The sequence below is a fragment of the Helianthus annuus genome, chromosome 15 (assembly GCF_002127325.2).
Source record: "Helianthus annuus cultivar XRQ/B chromosome 15, HanXRQr2.0-SUNRISE, whole genome shotgun sequence".
Lineage (NCBI taxonomy): Eukaryota > Viridiplantae > Streptophyta > Magnoliopsida > Asterales > Asteraceae > Helianthus > Helianthus annuus.
In genome coordinates this window covers 74,017,175-74,030,789 of record NC_035447.2, presented here as the reverse complement: position 1 = coordinate 74,030,789, position 13,615 = coordinate 74,017,175, and positions in this window count along the sequence as shown.

Below are 13,615 nucleotides of genomic sequence, written 5' to 3'. Positions count from 1 at the left end.
CAGAGGCGGAAACTAAGAAATAGACTTCGAAACAGCTTGAATATCACTTTAAACAACTTTCTGATTGATATAACACTGATTGCAATCACAGGACAAACCGGCAGCACCTCGGTATCCAAATCATCAACTGTTACAACTGATTTCGCTCGAAGACATATATATAGACATTTGATTCCGCTTGAAAGTGACAAGATACATCTCAAGCGGAATTAACAACGATGATTTCGCTTGAAACTGCACATGACACATTCAAGCGGAATCAGCTCATTCAAGCGGAATCAGCTCATATTACACCTAAAACTTCTATTTTCTCGAACAACGTGCCCTGTTCTAACAATCTAGTATAAGACTCGATACAAGACGAAGTCGACAGATGTATGCACCAACAGACTCCCCCTCAGATGTTGACGAGTCTTAAGTGTCGACTCTTCAACGTCTTCAGTCTTTATCAGTCTTTGGGCTTCCAAATTCTTTCTATCAGGACCAACATTCTCCCTTTGAACTAATCCTTCTCTAGGATGACTTTAGACTCCCCCTTTCGATGTGCTGGGATTCCTTAATTTCATCAGCATCATCAGTTCCAGAATCATAACCTAGCCTTTCCTGCACAGACTCTTCCTCACAATAAATTTTACAATTTTAACATTTTGAAAAATTTTCTTTCAGCTAGCTTTGAAAATCCAATCTCAAAATGATTTACCATTAAAAATTTCTGATGATACTCTTGTCAAAAAAATCAATTTTCTTTCCAAACATCTTCAAACAACTTTCCCAACCCTGTTCATCATGTTCAGCACTCGGAATTTTGAAAATCAGCTTTCCAACATCAGTTGTCAAAAATCTTTTTGATTTTTTTCAAAATTTATGCTAAAACACACTGAAAATCTTTTTGGATTTTATGAATGAAATGAAATGCAGTAAAGAAATATGTACAAAAAATATTTTAGTGAGTTTGTGTAAGAGGATCATATCAGTTTATGAGACAAATCACCAACACCGTTAAGCTTACAATTCACTTAGATTGTCAGTATACTGGTCCACTTAAATTTTCACACAAAGTTCAACTGTTTCGAGATACGAGATTAGTGTTTTAAGCACTTAGACTTATTCGCGTGTCCCACCAATTGAATATACTCCCGTATCCAAATCCCAATATTCAGTCTTACATGTAGGATCGTGTTCGGCCCTGTTTGAGTCGATCGGAAGAATTCCTATCCAAATCAAGAGGCGGAAACTAATGATTTGGTGGGATTTCAGCCGAATTCACTTATAATTGTTGTTTTATTGATCTTGATAACGTTTACAGACTCTGACAGCACTTCGTGGCTCACCGGAAGAAAAACACCTACAACTATGTCCATAGGTTCGCTTGAATGACCTCCTTATATAGCTGAGGAGGTTTCGCTTATACGGTCATGTCCGTATAAGCAGACCTACATCAATGACTAATAAGCGGACCTATGATACTGACACATAAGCGAACCTAAGACTATGACACATAAGCGAAACCTATTCTAACATATGTTTCTAGGATTTCGTGCCATGTCTAACCTATACAACACTAGACTCGATGTAAGACGTAGTCGACAGACGTAGTGCACCAACAGACTCCCCCTCGGATGTTGATGGAGTCTTCGAGTCTTCGATTGTCAACCTACAGTCTTTATCAGTCTTCAATCTTCCTCTGAAGAATTTGTCATTTCAAGAATCCTCAAACTCTATCTTCATCATCAACAAACTCCTCTCTCTCGGATGTTGACACGGTGTCTTCAGACTCCCCCTCTCAATCTGCTGGGATCGTAGTCTGGAATTCAAAGCTTCAAAATTTATCTTCAAGATCGATACCTGGTTCTATTCCATCACAGAATAGTCACCTGGCACACATTTACCTGCATAATCTCTACCTTAACATAAGTTTCTTTAAAGATTAAACTTTCAAACTTTTAGAAACTTTTGCAAGAAACTATATTCATAATTTTAAATACAGGATCTTGTACTGGCTCTTTTTCAAGCAAACTTAAAAACATCACATACTCTCTCCCAAACCTGTTCTTCATGTTTAGCACATTGAACTTCGAAAATCAGCTTTTCAACACCAGTTATTGAAAATCTTTTTGGATTTTACGAAAGAAAGTAACTAACACCACTTTGTAAAAACACGAAACAATGCAGAAATGAAATATTTTGTGAGTTTGTGCGAGAGGATCATATTAGTTTCTGAGACATATCATCAACACCGTTAAGCTTGATTTCATTTTAAGTTTTAAACAATTTACCTAGATTGTCAGTATGTTTGTCCTCTTAAATTTTCACACAGATTTCAACTGTTTCGAGATATGTAATTAGTGTCTTAGATTCTTAAACTTATCCGTGTGTCCCACTACTTGAATATACTCCCGTATCCAGATCCCAATATTCAGTCTTACAGGTGAGTATACCACAGATGATATCTGTAAAGGGGTTATGTGCGAAGGCCGTGAGAGCTCAGGTCGATACTTCCGTATACGCAGAGAGATGACGGCTTCGACTTTTGGTGTCTCCCCTTTAGAGGATCTTTTAATTACAACAGCAGCGACTATCAATTTTATTGTTTCATCAACATGCTGAGGACGAGCTTATATTTCAAAGCTTTTTGCAGAAAGCATTATCCGGGGACTAGGTCAGTATTTCCATACAGCAGAAGTCCCGGGATAATACCCCAGATATCACTGAGTATAAAGACCTAGTATCTCAGAATAAGGGACCTTTCAAACAAGATTTCAGGGGTTACCTATATATTCAAGCAGTTTTGTTAACCCACAGAATAAGCAAGTTTTAGGTTTATATCTCTTTACAGTTTACTAAATGTGCGAAAACCTATTGACACATCCACAGTAAGATTGTTTATCACATTTTGACTTTACATTTCTTTAGCGTGTCGCGATAGTCCACTGATGTACTATCATTTCCTCTTTTATGCAACAAAAACTCATTTTTAAATTTTATCATGCTTTTGGCTTTTTCAAATTTTCTGATGTTTTTGGATTTTCTAAAAATTTCTTACTCCCCCTAAAATTCAAATACATCTAAAGAAAATTGAAAACAAACTGTACATAACATGACAACTGATATCAAATCGCTTCAAATCTCCATCCGTTTGGCTTAAACAATCAGAACTCCCCCTCACAACAAACTATTTTCCCATAATGATTTCAAAACACTCAAGTTTGTTTCAATCAAAATGTTTTTTTCCGGAAAATAAGTTTGATGGATTTTATCACTTGTAGATTTGTCAATTAACAAATTCGGGGATATGTTTCATCATATTGTCTTTCAACCACTTGTAGTAAAAATTCAGGTACAAATTAATGTCCTTGATTTACCATATGTAGATATGCACAAACAAATCTTCAAACCTGTTTTTCAACCAATTACCATCTGTTGGTTGAATTCTCAAGGTGCTGATTCCTACTCCTCGCTTACAAACCTGGGAGTTCCGCCAAGTCCTGCAAAAACTTCTCAAACACATTATACAAACATGATAAAGAATGATGCCGATTCATGATCCACGATTACCAACTTGCGATCTCCGGCAAGTCAGGTTTTTTACTCTTTGAAAAATATATCCACCCAAGCCTGACCTTCCTTGGGTGTAACAACATTTTCTTCATCTTTACTTTTAATGGATTTGTGAATCCCTCTTTTGGCAGCATAAAATTCTTTAACACCTTTGGCCTTACCATTGACCATTTTGCCAAAAATGTGTTTCACATTTCCGTTGAAAGTCTTTTCAACATCAAATTTCTTCTTATCAGAATAAATTGATTTGAAATTTCAACTTTTCCAACTTTCTTCATAAAATTTTCAGCACGCAACGGTGGAAAATTTTCATCGTTCATAGTTGGAACTTTTCTATCAACCTTTTTCTCAACACGTGGCTCCTCTGATTTTGTGGAATCAGATTCATCACCAGAATTGTTACCTGAACTTTTCACAACCCATTTTTGATTTTTTATATTTTCTTTTCTTCTTGAAGCACTCTTTGAACAATCTCCTTTTTCAAAAATTGAATTTTCAAAGTCAGTAAACTTTCGGGTTGACAGTTCAGTCTTCCCGACAACCTTTTCTTTCATTTTACCAGAGACTTCCTGTTTTGGCTTGAATGTCTTTTGACAATTCTTTGCAACATGACCAACAGTTTTACACTGAAAACAGGTTCTCTTTTCAATCTTCTTTGGAACATCATTCTTCTTTAGTTCTTCTTGCTTCTTGGCAAGGAATTCCTGATTTGTCTGCTTTCTGAATGATTGTTCTTTTTCATCTTATGTCCTTTTCCCTGAAACAAACATAGTTTTTGGTTTATACATTTTTTCATTTTTATAGTTTTTCGGTGGAACAAAACCTAATCCTTTCTTTTTGAAACTACGATTATGGTTTGGTTTTTTTGGAAACTATAACCACAATTGTAACCCATTTTCTTGTTAATTCTTTGTTGATCTCTTGAAGTGTATTGTTTAGGTTTTCCGATAAGATTTAAATCTTTTATTTCAGAAATATTAATTTCTATTATTTTGAAAACCTTTTGAATCATTTCAAATCTGACACTTCTTATTGGAAAAACTTCATCAGAATATAATTTGTCAGAATCTTTCAAAGTATATGCTACTTTGAATGATTCATCATTCAAATTAGATTTTGACATCAAAAACTCTTTATCATAAACCCGTTTGTCCTTTTTGAATGTCGGCTTTGACGCATTGGATCCAAACTTTAACTTGGGTTTGGACTCCTCACTGTCATCTTTATCTAACACCTGATCGGCCACACTTTTTATCAACTTTAATTCATGATCAGTGTCGGATGACGTGTATGTAACATCAATATTTTCTGGCAAGTTATCTGACGGCCCAGACTCCCATTGTAAATTTATTGCCTTTTCGACTCTCTCAGAATTTGGATTTCGAGGTGAATATCCATTTTCAACCGGGGGTGGACATCTATTGTAGACCACACTTGATTTCTTACCAGAAGTCTTCACTTTTTCTTCGTCTTTTGTCACAAATTTCTTTTCTTTGGATGTCTTCACTTCTTCAAACGTCTTCCAATTCTCCACGACCGGATAACTCCTGTCAATAACAAAAGTAGAACATGAGTAACTTTCTAATAATTTTTTAACTTTCTCAGTTTCTATCTTTTGTGTTGCTAACTCCAATTCCAGATCAGCACATTTCTTTATATGAAAATTAGCATCATCAAGCTGTCTCAGGTACGCTATCTTCAGTGTATTCATTGCCACAGCTTGTACACCACTCGAATCAGTATACTTGTTGATTTCTCTGTTCATTGTATCATATGATTCTTTCAATCTGTTTATGTTATGCAGCAACTCATTATTCTGCTTGATTAAAGAATCACAGTTCATGCATTTTTCCGGAACTTTGACTTGTTCAGCATCAACTTTAACTTCAAATTCAGGAACCTCTTTAACTGTCCTGTTTGATCGTAAAAATTTAGCTCTTCTCTTTTTCTCAGCTTCAGCTTCAGCTTTTAATATCTCTTCCTCTTCTTCTTCTTCTTCGAGCTTTCTCCGTCTTGCTTCAGCAGCTTCTATGACTTTTCTGCTTCTTTCTGCACATTTCAAATCATAGGCATTAGCAATGAAAGCATTAACATTTGAAGTGTTTTTGGACATCTCTTTGGTCATGAGATCTTTATCTGGGCAAAAATCGTCCCAACAGAAACCTTCAGCCAACTTTTCATCATCTTGTTCTGCCAAACACACTTTGCTGTTTGTTGGAATATATTTATCCCATGAAAAATTTTCATATTTGCTTAGACATGCTCTTTTTGAACTATCAATCATATCTCTCCCGTGAGCAGTTTGTGCCTGATGCTGTGCTGGTGGTGTGACTTGATGATAAATTGCCTTTTTGTGATAATCGTTGTTTCCAAAAGGATTTTGGGCTCCAGTAGCTTCACGATTTTTGCACTCTCTCTTGAAATGCCCCTTTTCCCTGCAACGAAAACATGTAACTTTAGATTTATCAAAGCCTAAAGTTGAAACATTTGCATCATGAAAATCATCTCGGCCTGTAATTGGTTTAAACTTCCCAGCTCATCTCATCACGCTAGCCATGCACCATTTAATGTCCATCAATTCCATTTCCTCAGCATCAATTTTATCGTAATCTTCTTTCATGAGCATTGGATTACCGATCTTTCCGGCAACAAAACTACTATAAGACTCAAGAACCATTCCCAACAAAGACATTTGATTTTTAGCAATCTCTTCAGTGTAATCTTGATCATTTTCAACACTAAGAACAATATTGCACTGAAGTTTTCTTCCATTCTTTGTTACAGAAATGTTTGGATCGAATGATGAAAATCTTGTGCTGCTTGATCCTTGGGATGATTTCTTTTCAGAAGAATCTTTAACACTGAAAGCAGTTTCGATTTTCGGAGAATGATTTGTTGATCCAGTAGCACCACTCTTGTAGTACAAGCTGATATCCTGTTCTCCATCGTAATTCTTCATCCTGGCAATCTTCCTTTGCTCCATCTCCTGAGCTTCCAGGTGTTTGATGAAATCTCCCAGTGTCATATTCTTGTAATCTTTTCTGTTGGATCTCAGCATCATCATAAATGTTCCCCATGTTTCATGTGGTAGCGCATATGCAAGTTTTTCAATCAATTCATCAGTATCTTTCTTAATTCCAAGTTTTGTCATATTTCTCACCAAGTTACAATATCAATCAATTATTTGTTTGGTGTTTTCATTTTTCAAACCACGGAATGAATCGAATTCTTTCTTCATGAGAGACATCTTATTTTTGAGCATATCATCACTTCCAACAACTTTTGCTTCCAATTTTGTCCAAATTGAATAAGCTGTTCCATCATGTTGAAGCAATATCAATATATCTTCTTTTATCACTTGCTGAAGCAGACTCACCATCAATTTCTCATCTCGATATTTCTTTTTATCTTCAGTACTCATTTCTCGAATTATTTGCTGCACACCATTTGTAACGGGTCTAACATATGGTTCTTCAGTGCGTTCCCATGCATCCAAGTGATAAGCCTCGACCCAGTTTCCAAATCGTTCAGACCACACGTTATAATCATCAATATCCATGAGTTTAGGCGGTTTCTGAGACGTTCCGGTTTCATGTTCAATTAAAGCATTCTGAGTAATAGAGATCGGGCTAGCAAAGGCGTTATAAAATTCGTTGTCCATTTGTCAAGGTTCAAAAATTCACAAAATTTCCAAGTTTAGGCAATATGTTCTTTTAAGCGAAACACTATCTGTCACTATAAGCGAATCTACTGCTTGTTCCTTGGAGCGGAACCTTTGTTAGAACAGATGAGCAAAACCAAGCTTAACCAAATAAGCGAACCACAAAATTGTCACACGAGCGGAATTACAAGTTGTCTGTTCAAGCGGATCTACCTGATGTCTATTCAAGCGGATCTACCTGATGTCTGTTCAAGCGGATCTCTTGAGCGGAACTACAAGTTGTCTGTTCAAGCGGATCTTTCTGATGTCTGTTCAAGCAGATCTCTTGAGCGAAACTACAACTAAGTGACTTTGAAGCGGACCTGTGATGAACACAAAAGCGGAACTACTGATGCATTTTGGAGCGGAACTATCAGTTTAGGTGACACTAAAGAATTCCTATCCAAATCAAGAGGCGGAAACTAATGATTTGGTGCGATTTTAGCCGAATTCACTTATAATTGCTGTTTTATTGATCTTGATAACGTTTACAGACTCTGACAGCACTTCGGCAGCACTTCGTGGCTCACCGGAAGAAAAACACCTACAACTATGTCCATAGGTTCGCTTGAATGACCTCCTTATATAGCTGAGGAGGTTTCGCTTATACGGTCATGTCCGTATAAGCGGACCTACATCAATGACTAATAAGCGGACCTATGATACTGACACATAAGCGAACCTAAGACTATGACACATAAGAGAAACCTATTCTAACACATGTTTCTAGGATTTCATGCCATGTCTAACCTATACAATACTAGTCTCGATGTAAGACGTAGTCGACAGACGTAGTGCACCAACATTACAGGTGAGTATACCTAGATGATATCTGTAAGGGTTTAGGTGCGAAACCGTGAGAGCTCAGGTCAAAACTTCCGTTCAGCAGAGAGATGACGGTTCGACTTTTGGTGTGTCCCCTTTAGAGGATCTTTTCTTAAATAGCACATGATTAGCATTTTTCAATGTTTCATCATTTTTTATGCTGAGGGCGGCGCTATATTTCAAGCATTTGCAGAAAGTATTATACGGGGACTAGGCCATTGCTTCCGCAAAATCAGAAGTCCCGGGATAATACCCCAGATATCACTGAGTATAAAGACCTAGTATCTCAGAAAGAGGGACCTTTCAAACAAGATTTCGGGGGTTACACATATATCCAAGAAATGTTCCCCACGATATAAGCAAGTTTTAAATTTAGGTTTATATCTCGTCATAATCTAATGAATGTGCAAAAACCTACTGGCACATCCGCATTGAGATTGTTTATCACATTTTTAACTTTCCATTTCTTTAGCATGTTGTGACAGTCCACTGATGTACTATCATTTCCTCTTTTTACATCAAAACTCATTTTGAATTTTATTATGTTTTTGACTTTTTCAAATTTTCTAATGTTTTTGGATTTTCTGAAATTTCTTACTCCCCCTAAAATGCAAACACATTTAAAGAAACTTGAAAACAAACTATACAAGAAAATTGACCACTGATATCGAATCACTTCAATTCGCCATCCACTTGGCATAAACAATCAGAACTCCACCTTTCGACAAACTATTTTCCCATTTAGATTTCAAAACACTTAAGTTTGTTTTAATTAAAATGGTTTTTCCGGAAAAAAAAAGTTTTGTTTTTAACCACTTGTAGGTTCGGGGAAATATCATCACTTTGTTTTCAACCACTTATATGAGGATTACATCAAGTTCAAATTAGTGACCTTGAGTAATCACTTTGTCAGAACAAACCTCTGTACCACTTGTAAGACAATCAATTACAACCTAATGTCCCTGATTTACCATTTGTAGGAATACCACATCTACACAAAATCATTTTACCAATAGAGATGCCGATTCCTGCTTCACACTTACCAACCTGGAAGCTCCGGCAAGTCACAACCTATAAGATTCAACTATTTTTAAGATTCGTTCACAAAAACAAGCTATATCAAGAATGAGGCCGATTCCTGCTCCACGTTTACAAACTTGAGAGCTCTGGCAAATCAGATCTTTACATATTAAACACAGACATCCAAGTCTCAGCAAGCTTGGATGTTAGATTATCAAGTTCACTTTCCGTCAGGGTGTATGTAGCCTTCTTTGTTTCATAAATTTCTTTCACCCTTTTCACCTTACCATCAACTGTGACATCTGTGCTTGTGATATCATTGTACAAACTCTGAACAATACAATATTAATAAAACAGTGTGTTTTGATCCCAATGTTTGTCATTTATGTTTGATTTTGTGCACATGTGGATTTTTGATCGATTTTGAACTCTATATCGCTTTCTAGGAAGTTATACGCGAACTGGTGCGTAAACGTAATCAGTTCATCGCAACAAACACTCTAGAATAGCAACATAAACTTGACATACCTTAGATAACCTTTACATAACTTAGAAATAAGTTTTAAAGGCTTTGGTATGGCAAAAACAAGTTTATTTGCTCTTAGGGACTATTTGCGTCAACTTGCAAAAGTCTGCCGTTTCGTATGGAACCGTACAGTCCGGAACTTGATCATAAGTTAAACATACCATAAATAACCTAAACATAGCTTAGAAATAAGCTTTGATAGCTTCGGTGTGCGAAAACATGCTTATATGATCTTTCAGGGACTAAAAGTGTCAAAAACGGCGTAAGTTTGCATTTCCGCGCATATCTTACATTCTGCCCACATCTGGACATGCAAAATTTTCGTACACACTAAAATATTTTTATTTTAGTGATCGGCATGCAAAAATTCCATCCGTCGCTTAATTTTGTTCGTTTTCGCGTCCGTTTGAGTTTCGTCGTAATTTAACGAACAACGCAACCGTACGGCCAAACGAGCCAACATCCGAGAGTTTTCCGAGCATATTTTGAGTCCTCTAAACTTTATTGACCTTTTAGAGCCTTGAAAATGGCTTAACGGGTGTCAAAAGTGCCTAAAATGGACTCAAAAGCATGCAGGGACCAAAGCTGTAATTATCTCAAACTTGTGCTGAACTGGGGAGCCCAGGCGGGGCGCGTAACCCCCTCCCCATTTCTTACGCGGGCCGCCAGAAGTGCTCAGCAACCAGATTTCCATTTTCAGCATTATGTTGATAATTCAGGGGCTATTTATGCAATTTTCTAGTGTGTTGAGCAAGTTTAAGTGATCACCAAGGCTTTTAACCTGCTTACAACACATGTATGGTTGAGATTTCTTGCTTCTTGACCACACAAACATGTGTCATGATCTTGTTCTTCATGCACAAGTATAAATAGCCAACTCCATTCACTTGCTTTCCTTGCTCATTCTTCTCATTCTCCTCTCTACATCTGCTTTGGGAGCATTCTCAAGTGGTTTGGAGCTTGTTTTCTTTGTAGAAAAGATAGCAAGGACTTTAGTGAGCATTCTTTCATTCTTTTTATTGCTTACTAGTTTAGAAAGTCAAACAGTGTTTGACTTTCAGTTTGACCAGTCAATGGTCAACGCAAAGTTCGGTTGAACTTTGAAACGTGATTGTAATCACGTTGGTTATAATCCTTAGTGATTATACCCGTTGATTACCACGTTAACTAGGTGTAGTGACGAGTCAAAGTTTCGGTCAAAATGCGTTTTAGCACGCATTTTGCAACGGAACTACATTAGGGTATGAAAACACTTTGTTTTGATACCAAATCAGTAGGTTAAACATGTTTTGACATGTTTAACTCATCACTATTAGTTTAGTGCTTGTTTAGGGTCGTAAGTTAAGCGGTCTAAACAACCGCTTACACTTTCGAACCCGACCCGTTTGGTCGATCTTTAGGATCTGACCAAGCTTAGTTAGTGATCATAGTTGCATAGGGAATAACCACTGAGGTTATACCTTATGATCACATAGGATTGGTTAGTCGTATACTAGTTAGCTTGTATGCCCATAGGAAATGACCAAAACGCCCTTTTGAAGCATAAATCCGTATTTTGCCTATGTGAACATATTTTTGACATATAAACTGATTTAGTAACATGTTTAGGGGTGATTGGGCATGTAAGACTTGGCATAGCACATAGTTAACCATCCGAACATAGTTTTACGCAAACGACGCCTTATAGTAGCTCATGTTACCATAATGTGTCGAAACGGGTCAAAAGCACTTGGGTAGACTTTCAAATCAGAATGATGGGACTACTAAATCATACTATATGAGTTCAATTACTCATTTGATTTATAGAACCTCATTCTATCCTATCTCCCGATATAGGATCCGTTTATTAACATAGTTACCTATACTAGGTGCCGGTTGATTCTGTGATACTTGGAGCTTTAATTGGTCTTATTATCAAGACTAATTAGCAATCCCAAGTGAGTACATAGTTCCCCTCTTTTACCGTTTTCAAATACTTTGGGGTGATACACATGTACATATGTGTTACTTTCGTACATTTCATGCTTTTATGACATAAACATGCTAGTTTCACCTAGTACTCTTATAGTACATACTTTCAATTGTGTTTTGCTATGTATGTCAAGCATGCTACCACATTGATTTGTTACACATTTGTTGCATATGTTTACTTAGCATATGGAACACATTGTTTTACATGACATTTCTGCTATGTATGTTTACTCAGCATGCTAGCACATTGTTTTACATGAACATTTCTACTAGGCATGTTTACTTAGCATACCTAGTACATGGTTTTCATAGCATGCTTACATTGGTTCTGACATTTGGTGTGTTTAATCAGGACAATAATACATTCATTAACATTGATCAGGCCGCTCGGTAGTATGTAATGGTACCATAGGAATTGACAACTCCCGTTTCCGACTTCCTAGGTTTGTTTGGAAGTTGGGAATGACAGAATCTGACTACATAATTTAGATGAACCTTTCTTTTGTTTAAAGGTTTGTCACTACAGTCGCAAGGCTTGAATATATGCGATTAACATCACTGCATAAATGTTTGTAATCATAAAGCATTGTTTTTCTGCAAAGCATAACATTTGATTTAAACTTAGGTTTATTCAAAAACCTTGTTTTGTACATTTTCTATGGGGTTGAGTAATTACTAGTTATTCACCATACATGACATTTGTTTTCACATTGACATTATTACATAGTTTAAGTAGATGATTTCCTACTTACTATGCATTTCATTGGTTATACATGATACATGTTACACATGACATTCAACATGGTTTAAGCATGAACATTTTGACATTAAACATGACATTTTGTTGGTTATTGATAAGTGATTTATGTAACGGGGCTATGTGTTATATGATAAAAGCATGGTGGATACGCCGCTGGTACTTCCTATATATAAGTGCTTTTATTGTATTATACATCGTTGCGTTATCTAAACCACTTGGGCAAGACATGAAACTTTTTTTACAAGAACATGACATTGTTTTACAAAGTATGCATTTTTATACAAACTCGCTTTTACTAGGTTACCTGTTTAACCATGCATTTGTCCTTTCATTATCTTTTGATTTTCATATCGATTTTCATATCGATTTTCATATGATTTTCACAAAGGAAAACATTTTACAAGGTTCATAACTTCATTTTTGTTAAACACTTTTTAAACCACAAGTCATGAATCCTGCATAAACAAAACCTATGTATCTCACAGGCATTTTTATGCTGACGTACCTATTTTTACATGTGTTTTCAGGTGCTAATGCATGATGTTGATTGTGCTTCACTTAGGCGGACTCGGGCCTTAGTGTCTTAAAAGACAGTTATTATGTTGTTTTAGTTTGAACTCCAAGACAATGTAAATTTTAATCTTAATAATACATAACTTTAATTACCATGGTTGTTGAAACAATAATTCTGTCGCATCACTCTTCGGCGTTTCCGCTGCGGTTTTGTTGTTTTGACGCGGTCGGGGTGTGACAGAAGAGTTGGTATCAGAGCCAATGGTTATAGGGAATTAGGTTATTAGTAATGCTTTGACCTAGATTATAACTTTCTAGGACCCTAACACAAGTTTACATGTGTTTAGATCTTAAAACAATACACGTCACCTATCCTTAGGTGATTACCAGAACATTGAACACAATTTTCCAAAATGATTTTGAAATCAATCATCTATCCTTAGATGATTTCTTTTGGCCGTGTGCCTTCTGAGTTTTCAAAATCTCGCCAAAGTTTGGGTCTAAATAATGTGAACACGTGCAAACTGGAAGAGTGAATGCCTGTACCCTGAGTTTTCTGTCTAAGGCTAGAGTGTTCGTACAAATCCGCTGTATCGGACCAGTCACTCTTACCTGGGAACTCTTGGGGTGAGTGTCCACTTATAGGCGAGCATGTCTTCACGATACATTATTATGACTCATTTACTTTGATTTGTCACTGTGTGTTGTTTGTTTGCTTTGTGGTAACAAACAAATGACCACC